The sequence below is a fragment of the Petaurus breviceps genome, unplaced genomic scaffold (genome assembly GCF_028583685.1).
Source record: "Petaurus breviceps papuanus isolate PSGF00001 unplaced genomic scaffold, PetGlider_PUasm1.0 689, whole genome shotgun sequence".
Classification (NCBI taxonomy): domain Eukaryota; kingdom Metazoa; phylum Chordata; class Mammalia; order Diprotodontia; family Petauridae; genus Petaurus; species Petaurus breviceps.
The window spans coordinates 8650176-8659669 of record NW_027186458.1 but is presented as its reverse complement, the minus strand read 5'-3'; positions in this window follow the sequence as shown (position 1 = coordinate 8659669).

Sequence of the window (9494 nt, the reverse complement as noted above, 5' to 3'; positions counted from 1 at the left end):
CCTACAGGCTCCGGCGGCGGCCTGGAGGGCGCTGTCCGAGGTGCCGGACACGCTCTGGAGGTGACCGGGGGGCCCGGCGGTCAGTGTCCAATGCAGCCCCCTCTCCCCCCTACAGGCTCCGTTTCATCACCTGCCTCTGCCGTTAGTTAGAATTAGAATTGGGCTGGATGGGGCCAGACTCGCCGGCTGGAGCTGCTCCAGGAGGAGCCACACCGGGAGCCCTCGGACCCCAGAGCCGTGCCAGGCTTCCTCTTCACTGCTTCCTTTTCCCTCTTCCTCCCATAACGTGCTGCCCCACAGCCCCGCGGCCAGATCTCGGGTGCAGAGTCATCCCGGTTCTCTGGTCAGTGGAAGGGGCTTCTCTCCGTGGGTGCGCTGGCCTCAGCAGCAGAATTCTCTCTTTGTACCGCCGGCGCAGGCCTTTAAAACATTTGTTTTCGCTATTTAACACAAAACCATTCTGAGAATTCAGCCCTCGCTGCTTGCATTAGAAGCTATGCGGAAGAGTTGGCCGATTTTCTGCTGGACAGTTGCAAACATGATTGTGAAAACGAAGAATTCGGTAAATAGAGTGGATTCCGGACGAGTCCGCATTCTGTCTAGCACTCAAGCCACCTTCCAAGTGCGGCAGTGGTGACATGACCAAGTGCTTCCATGTGCACATACATACAGACACACTCAAACCCCCAAGCTTGTTAATGAAAGCTAAAGGTAACTTTATATAGCACACTTTGAGATCCACAAATCACATTATGTAGATTCTCTCACTTGTCCTCACAACAGCCCCGGAGGTAGGTGCTGTTACCCTCATTTTACAAACCAGGAAACCGAGGCAGAAAGCAAGTGATCTTTTTTCCAGACCAGAGTGTCTGACTAGTGAGTGTCCAAGGTTAGATTTGAACAGAGCTTTTCCTGACTCTAAGATCCACATTGTCACTAACCGGCCTAGATGCCTCAAAGTTTTACCAAACTGAGAGGGGCACTCACACAAAAAAGACTAAAGAATTCCTGCTTGACTGTTTTGCTTAGAAAAATGCTATAAATGGCCATATGGCTATAAATAACTTGGATTCCTTTGTCTGCAGGCTGGCCAGGCTTTCCTTCTACACTGATCATCCATTATTCCCCCATACAAACTCTGCTCAAGCCCAATTGTGTTGCTTGCCATCTTCCCTACATACCAACCAATGTCTTTCTTCCACATCTTTGCAGAAGACATATTCTCCTATGCATGCCAAGAATTCTGACATTTCCCATATAGAGCTGAGTCTACTTCAAAGCTCATCTCAGCGGCTGCCTGCATAGGAGTCCTTCCTTGTACTTTTCGGGAGAGGTGTTAGTGCCCTCACCACAAAGCTCCGTTTTTTATTATTTATATATGTATATAAGTGCATACCTACATCTAGCTAATCTTATCTGCATAGTGTCTAATCCCTACAGAATGGAAACTCCTTTAGGGCACAGACTGTTGCGTTTTTATCTTTAAGTCTTTACGGTCTGGGACAATGAATGACACACAGTTGTTCAATCCTATCAGATTCTTCCTGACTGTGTGTCTTGAATGCCTTGAATGGCATGCTAAAGAGTTTGCATTTTATTTCAGATAAGTGGGCACTGAACACTTTGGACCAGAGGAGGAAGGAAATGAGTAAGGCTTTTGGTGGTGGTAGGAACAGGCTAACTCCATGTATTTTTGTTTTGTTAGGTGTTTCCCAAATACTTTAAAAATTTTTAACATTCATTTAAAAAAAATTTTTGAGTTTCAAATTCTTTCCTTCCCTCCTACCCCTTCTCCAGCTCTTGAGAAAGCAAGCAATATGACACTGGCCATATATGTGTTGAGATCATACAAAACAACGCGTTCCTTAAATGCCTACTACTATGCCAGGCACTGGACACAGATGACCTCATTTGGTCCAAATAACAGCTCTGTGAGGTAGGTGCTGTTATTATCATTTAACAGGTGAGGAAATTGAGGCAGGGAGGGTAAAGCCCCCATCACACAGCTATGTTAGAGGTTCCCAAATCAGTCCTCTGCTGTACTAGTCTGTCTGTCTCCACGGCATGGCCAGCTGCATCCAAACCCTGCTGCCAGCACAGCAGCAATCAGCTTCCCTGACCCTTCGCCACTGGGACCTTGGGCTCTGCCGGGTCCCCTGGCTTACCTCCTGTTGTCCAGAAGCAGGGCTGGCCCCTCCACTACTCTTCTACCTTCCAGCCTCCATCTACCTGCTGTCTTTCCTTAGTAGATTGAAGGCCCCCTGAGGGCAGAGACCAAAGGTACTTGGATGGGGGTGGGGCTGAGCCCATATACTAGGGAAGGAATGGAGAGACCATATGGAAAAGGGCTTGAGCTTTTTGTGGAGGATGAGAGGTTGCCTTTGGAGCATGGGTAGTTAGAGGAGCCTGGATATGGAGTTCTGGGAGTCATCCCTAATGAAGAGAGACATCCTTGGCGGGGGGAGGCAAGGGAAGGGATCTCCAAGAGTGAAATGGAGGGGTAAGGAAAGGAAGGGAGAACCCGCCAGAGTTCAAGCAGGAAATACAGAAGCCACGATGGGGGGTAGAGATGATGGGAGAGGGCAGGGGTGCGATGCTGACTCAGGAAGACCTCAGCTCAGATCTTGCACCATACTCTTACTTGGCTGTGTGACCAAGGGTGTGCTGGCAAATATTTAACAACCAGCTCTCCAGAAAAAATGCATACACAACAGTTTCATCTGTATAACCTTTTCTCTATCAACAAAACAATAAGGAAGTCTTGATTTATAGATTTCTGAGTTGTACATACTCCTACAGCCAAGAGGACAATCAGAGAGAGACTCTTGAGTTCCACCACCAGCCCGCCCCAGTGAAATCTTGGGCCAGGTAGGGAACCTTTCTGGGCCTCAGTTTCCTTATCTGTAAGAGGAGTGAACCTTTCTGGGCCTCAGTTTCCTTATCTGTAAAAGGAGGGTATCAGTTCAATGGATTCTGAAGTCCCCAATATAGCTCTAAATCTAGGTTCCTGCCCTGTGTTTTCACTTGGCTTGGCTCCCATAATCGCATCCTTTCAGGGAGAGAAAGGGGAGCCCCGAGGGGACAAATGCCCAGGTGAAGAAGGGGCAGTGGGTCTGAGGCTGATGAGGGTAGTACAGGGGAGCTGAAAGGCACAGAGGAGGAGGAGGGAAAGCACGAAGGCCATCAGGCAGGCAAGGAGGCCCTGATGCCTTCCAAGGGCTCCAGAAAGCACACACACAACCACAGAGTTCACAAGTTTTCTCCAGTTTATTTTTTTTCTCCCTGAATTCTAATGTGTTTCCCAATGGGCATTTTCTCTTGGTTACACTTTCCAGCAAATCTTAAATTTTTTTTTTCTTTTCACTCTGCAGAACGAGAAACATGAAGTGGGTGGGGAAAAGAATAGACATCCCGCACTTAACTTGGGCTCTACTCCTAAGGGACAGCAGCAAAGGAACTCACTCACTCACCGTGCATCTGAATGAGGGCTATGGCAAAAATAAGGGAAGTGGGATGAGGATATGAAAACACAGGACTCTCAGCTGGATGGAGGAGCTTGAAGAGAAGGGACAGAAGAGAGGGACTGTGTCCAACCACACACACACACACACACACCCACACCCACACCTACACACCCACACACCCACACACACATACCCACACCCACACCCTCCCCCCACACACACACCACCTGACTCTGGGTGAGCCCCTTCAAACTGTCTTCCTGGAGGTTGTTTGTTCTAGAAACAAACAAAAAAAGCAATACCCTCTTTTTATTCCAAAGGGGAAAAAACAGCCGAAATCCAGAAGAGACTTTGGATCCTCAATGACACTGACCTGTGACCTCCGGGTCTTTATCACCCAATCAGACAGAAGCCAGAACGCTTTTATGTGACTGAGATGGTTATGATCCGCCAGGGACCATTTACAGAGGTGGAAAGGCCCAGGGCCCATTCTCTGGGCTGGAGAGGCGTTACCAGTCACAGGCCTGGTGAATCTCAGTGAAACAGCCATTGGGAAATGGAGCTGGCTTGTAAAACATTAGAGAAAAAGGATTTTTGCTCACCTCTTAAGAGCTCGGCTTATAAAACCATTTTGTCCTCGTTTCCCTGACTGGCTCATAGTCTGGGTTTGGCTAAGTGGTCACTTAATGATTAATCATCCTGACCGAGGAGCTGGACCCTGCTTTAATGTTTCATTACTGTGGGGCACTCATTCCCATCAGTGGTATTTGCCGGAATGCAGGCTTTCCCTTTAGATGTGAATCTGCTGGGAAAAGAAGCTGGGGAGGAGGGACCAGGGCTTCTGAACAGCATCGTCTTCCTCACCAGCTCTCAGGACTACTCTTCTGTGGTACAAAAGATGCCAAAAAATGATGGGAGGAGGCATTTGGAAGCTCTGAAAGCACAGGGTCAGGATCAGGCAAAGGAAAAAAAAGGACAGGCTCCTGCTATCCTGTAATGAAAGCACTGGGTCAGGGTTAGGTACAAGAAAAAAAGCCAGGCTCCTGCTATCCTGTGACAAAATGGTCAGGGTCAGACAAAGGAAAAAGAAATACTACTGCTATATGAAAGTGTGGGGTCTGTTTCAGGTAAATGAAAAATAAAAAAAAAAAAGACAGGCTCTTCCTTTAGGAAAGTTATGAGGTCAAGTTCAGGCAAAGGGGGAAACAAGGCCAGGCCCCTGCTATGCTGTAATGAAAACACAGGGTCAGGGTCGGGCAAAGGAGAAAAAAGGGACAGGCTCCTGCTATATGAAAGCATAAGGGTCTGTTTCAGGCAAAAAAAAAGAAAGGACAGGTTCACACTCTACTGAATGAATGCTGTAAGTAAGGGATGGATGTCTTTCCATCTTGAGGAAATGGGGTCAGAGTGGGCTAGGAAGCATGGGAGGCTCTTGGAGGGCCCAGTGGCCACTGCACCTCCATGGCCACATGGGCTATGTTACAAGGACAAGGCAGAGAGTATCTTGTGATCTTTAAAACCATAAAAAGATGTCTCCGAACCCTAACATGGCATCCCATATTATGGGACGTAACATGGTCCCAGTAAGGGGTAATGTTATCCTCATTGCAACTATTTCCTCTCCTTTTTTCTCCAATGTTGGTTATAAATGTTGTCCAAAGGCCCATAATTGGTGGCTGAGAAACAGCATATTGAGTCAGTTTGCCCTGAAAAAGACAGGGCTCGTCTTCAGCATAATGAGAGCAGTTAGAAATGCTTCAAACCTACAAAATTACAAAAATAAATCTCTGCTCCAGGAAATACTGAAAGCACACAAATCAAGGTCTCTATAACAACATTTAAACATGTCACAAGTACAAAGGTCCAAGATGATCTTATCATCAAAGAAAACAGTTAAGGCCAGGTGTGATGGATACAAAAATATCTACTTGGTGATCTGGTCATCTGAAAACAAAAAGTTTTGACGACTTTGACAGAAAAGAAAAGTGAAGATTCAGGATAGCCCACTGGACCCTTTTTGGCATTTGTTCTGAAAAGAGAAAGCAAACCCACTTTGATTCTGAAGGGGAATGAAGCAAGGATGTGGAGCAATCTGCGTCATACTGAAAGATGGGCACTGGTTCCTCTCTTGCCCAACAGAATGCTTTTATGTGACTAAGAACCATTTAGGCCTGCCCTCCTCCCATCTCTTACCTAGAGGGGCTCAGAAATGCAAGACCTGATCAAGCACAGCAGAAAAGGTATACATGGAAGTGAACTAGGCTTTGGAAAAGGGTAAAGAAAGTGGGTTTTCCTACTGCTTAACGGCTTCTAAATTTAAAACCAAATGGACATAAGTTGAAAAACACGAGTCATTCAATCAAAGACAAAACAAAACAAACGGGCAAACCCCCCCACACACACATACACCACTCCCAGCCCCCACACCCTCTACAGAGTCTCCTCTGCTCCCGTGGACAGAAGCTGGAGTATTTTCAATGTCCGTTCTGGAAAGATCCTTGTTTCCTGGAAGCTATGGGGGGGAAAGAAAGAGAAAGAAGAAAGCAAAATGTGAGGTGCGAGTGACCCAGAGCAGAAGGCGGCTGCCATCCCCCTGTTCCCTCCCCGTTCTCCACAGACCAGAGACGGTCATTTCCCTCTCACTGTACGGACCCAGACACAAGGTGACCCTTTTCCTGATGGGGCCACAGACATGATCCTTTTCAATGACTTTCCCCCCTACTGACACGGTCCATTATTGCTGCCACTATTAATGAGTTCAAATCCAGCCTCAGACACTTAACACTTACTAGCCATGTGACCTTGGGAAAGTCACTTAACCCTAATTGCCCTTCCAAAAGTCTGGAGGCCTAATGTGTAGGGAAGTCAGAAAAATCTTCCCGGGGCAGAGGAGTTGGTCCGAGGGAAGCGGACACCCCCAGGCAGTTATTAGGGAAGCTCCTTTTCTGTGCTGAGCACTGCACCATATGATCTCAGCTGGAGAGAGGTGGCTGTGATGCCCACGCCCATTTTACAGCTGGGGAAGCAGGGAGGCGGCAGATCTTGGGGGTGGGCCCATCAGATGTGGTCAATCTGCTCTGCACAAATATACTTCTTTGTTGCTGGCTGGGCAGAAAGCATCATCGGGGTGGTGTGTGAGGTCTGACTGAGGGAAGCCTGGCAGTGATCATGAGCCACTGGCCTGCCTGGGTGGAGGATGGAGGCGATGAGGGCCTGCACTGGGGTGACCTCTGGGAGTAGAGAGAAAGGGGCATCAGGGAGAGGTGTGGGGAAGGATGTGCCAGAGCTAGGGAGAGTGCGCCTTCTTCCTTCTATGTCCCCTTCTGATCTCTGCTCACTGATGTCCACTGAGAGGCAGCATGATCTCTCGGATGGAGCTCTGGACTTTGCACTGGAAGGCCGAGGTTCCAGTGCTGCCTGTGCCACTTGTAAGGTGTGTGACCTGGGGTAAGTCATGTAACCTCCTCTGTAAAACGAGTCACTTGGAGTTCTGAGCAATGCTGCATTAGGTCTGGATGTAGGAGATACTGACGCTTACTAAACTGGACTGTCCTATCCATGGACACGACATATCCCTCCAATTCAGAGTGGAAAGGAACCCCAACAGCCATCCAGTCCAAACACCTGGAAAAGAGCCTGGCCACGCTGTGGCACCTGTGCCAGCCTTTGTCGCAAGACCTGCTGACCCAGCCCCTTTCATTTAGGCTGAGCTTTCCTCCTCAGCAAGCTCTTCTCCTGCCTTCAAGCCTCACTGTGTCTCCAGCCCTTGGGCCAAACAGAACAGATCCAACGTCTGCTCTCTCCCATGGCCCTTGGAGGGCAGCTTTCGAATCCTTTGCGGACCTTCTCTTCTCCAGAGCAGGTCCTTCAACAAGAGGGTCACTTGGCACAGACTCGGGTCCCTTTTCTCCATCTTCTGTACAGATGCCCTTCCCAAAGTGAGCCACCCCTCCCAGGGCCCAGGGCGGGGCGAGGGCTCGTCCCCTCCTGGTCCCGGGTCCTGTACCCTGTGGCGGCCGCCAGATCACCAGACATCGAGAGCACGCCAAGCCCGTGAATCCGACCGCACACTTTTTTTAATCAGGCCTCCCCACCTCTATTCCTAAGGAATGCTGTCTTACTGGATTCAGGCCAGTGCCCAGCGCTTAGCACAGTGCCTGGCAGCACACAGGAGGGCTTAATAAATGCTGATGGACTGCGCTAGTCCAGCCGCTTTGTGCTCACAAAAGGAGCTTCTGCAGGTCATGGCTATCAACAGCTGCGACACTAGAAATGGAAGGGCCTCAGTGGGAGATGGCAGGCGCTCTGACTCACTGTAGCCGCCGAGGGACCTGGGGACCCAGAGCACATGTGCAGAGCTGCTGCTTCCAATTGTGAGCCCTGACTCTGGGAGGGCAGTGTCTGCTGGGCCCCCCATGGGGCTTGAGCAGGCACCTGCTGAGATTCCGGCCCCAGAGGCAGCATGCCCTGAGATCCTGTAACTGTCAGTTAAGGTCCCCAGTTACTCAAATTCTGCTGGAATAAAGAGGGGGGTCGACTCTAACCTTCCTTCCTGGAAGCACGGCCCCGCATCAATGTCACCTTCAGGCCAGAGCAGGAAGGGCCCCTGTGGCTTCTCTTGTCCCAGCACCCTCCTTGTCCAGATGAGGATCAACAAGCTGTCCTCACCAGCTCGGGCCACTTTGAGACCTGATGGTGCAGCTAGCCGAAAACAAAGAGCCCTGCCCCTGCCCAGAGAACCTCAGCTTCATCAGGTGAGTCTGACTGGCGGTGACCTAGCCCGAGCCCTGGGCACACACCCTGGCTGCAGGGGGCACTCCCCAGGACGTGCCCAGGTGCCCCCTCAAGGGAGCTGGAAGCTTGCAGAGGCCCCAGCTGGGAGGGCCCTGGGAGACCACCTTGGGGGCTCATTCCTCATCCTTCCTCGTTAGCATCACCTGGGAACGAGCCCTCTGCCCCAGGTGTGCCAGAGGAGGGCACAGGGCAGCCAGACGGTGACTTCTCTGAGGCCTGCCAAGTCCCTTCACTGACTGGCACTTAGTGGCCCACCCGTCTGCGAATTAGGAGCTGTGCCCTGGGCATGCACACACATGACAGGCGGAACAGTCCTGAATTTCATCTGGCTGGCATTGGCCATTGTTCTGGACCATCAAAACCCCTCTGGACGGGATTGGTCATATCATTCGATGTGTGGAGCTGATTAACATGCCTTTATCTGTCTCCGAGTCCACTGATAAAAGGGTAAGCATGGAGCCAGCAGCCACTTCCCAGGGCACTTGGCTAGCTGCACTCCACAGCGAGGCCACCCAGGTCTAGGTCTGCCTAACTCTGTGGTCATCAGTCCACACCTCCCCACCTGGTCTGCACTATACAGATACTATAAAGTTCCTACATGGGGCACTAAGCCCTGCCTATGGAGGTCAGCCAATGACACATGAGTGCAGTAATGCTATCAAACAAGGAAATGCGATGGCCAGGGACAGCCTCTTCCTCACGCTTGCACACTTGCTAGGTAAAATGACAGATCACAGATGGACGCCAGGAAGCGACAGGAGGCCTAGCCAAGCGCAGAGAGCCTTCACCCCGGCTCCAGGCTCCATCCTCCAGATCATCTCGGACGGCTCCACGGTGAGCTCTCTGGCTCTCCCAAGGCCTTGCATGGTCTGGGAGCTGCCAGGACCTTGCTGACCATCTCTTCATATTGGCTGGGGCTTCAATGGCCTCGACTTTCCAAAAGCCTGAGAACCAGATATTGAGGACAAAAGTCAGGCAGCAGCTGAAGCCACCTGGGCTGCTGAAAATGGGAGTCAGGAAGCCGGGCTTTAGGTCCCGCCTTGGACATGTACTCACTGTGTGCCCAGGGCTGGTGATGGCCTCTCTGAGCCTAGAAGCCAGGATGGCAACAACCTTAGCGACACAATGATGGTGGCGGTAGCAGTCCTGCCGTCACAAAGCCACAGGGGACAAAGCAGTCAGCAGCCTCCAGTTCCCAGAGAGGACCATGCATGGTTATCCGCGGGGACAGTGCTG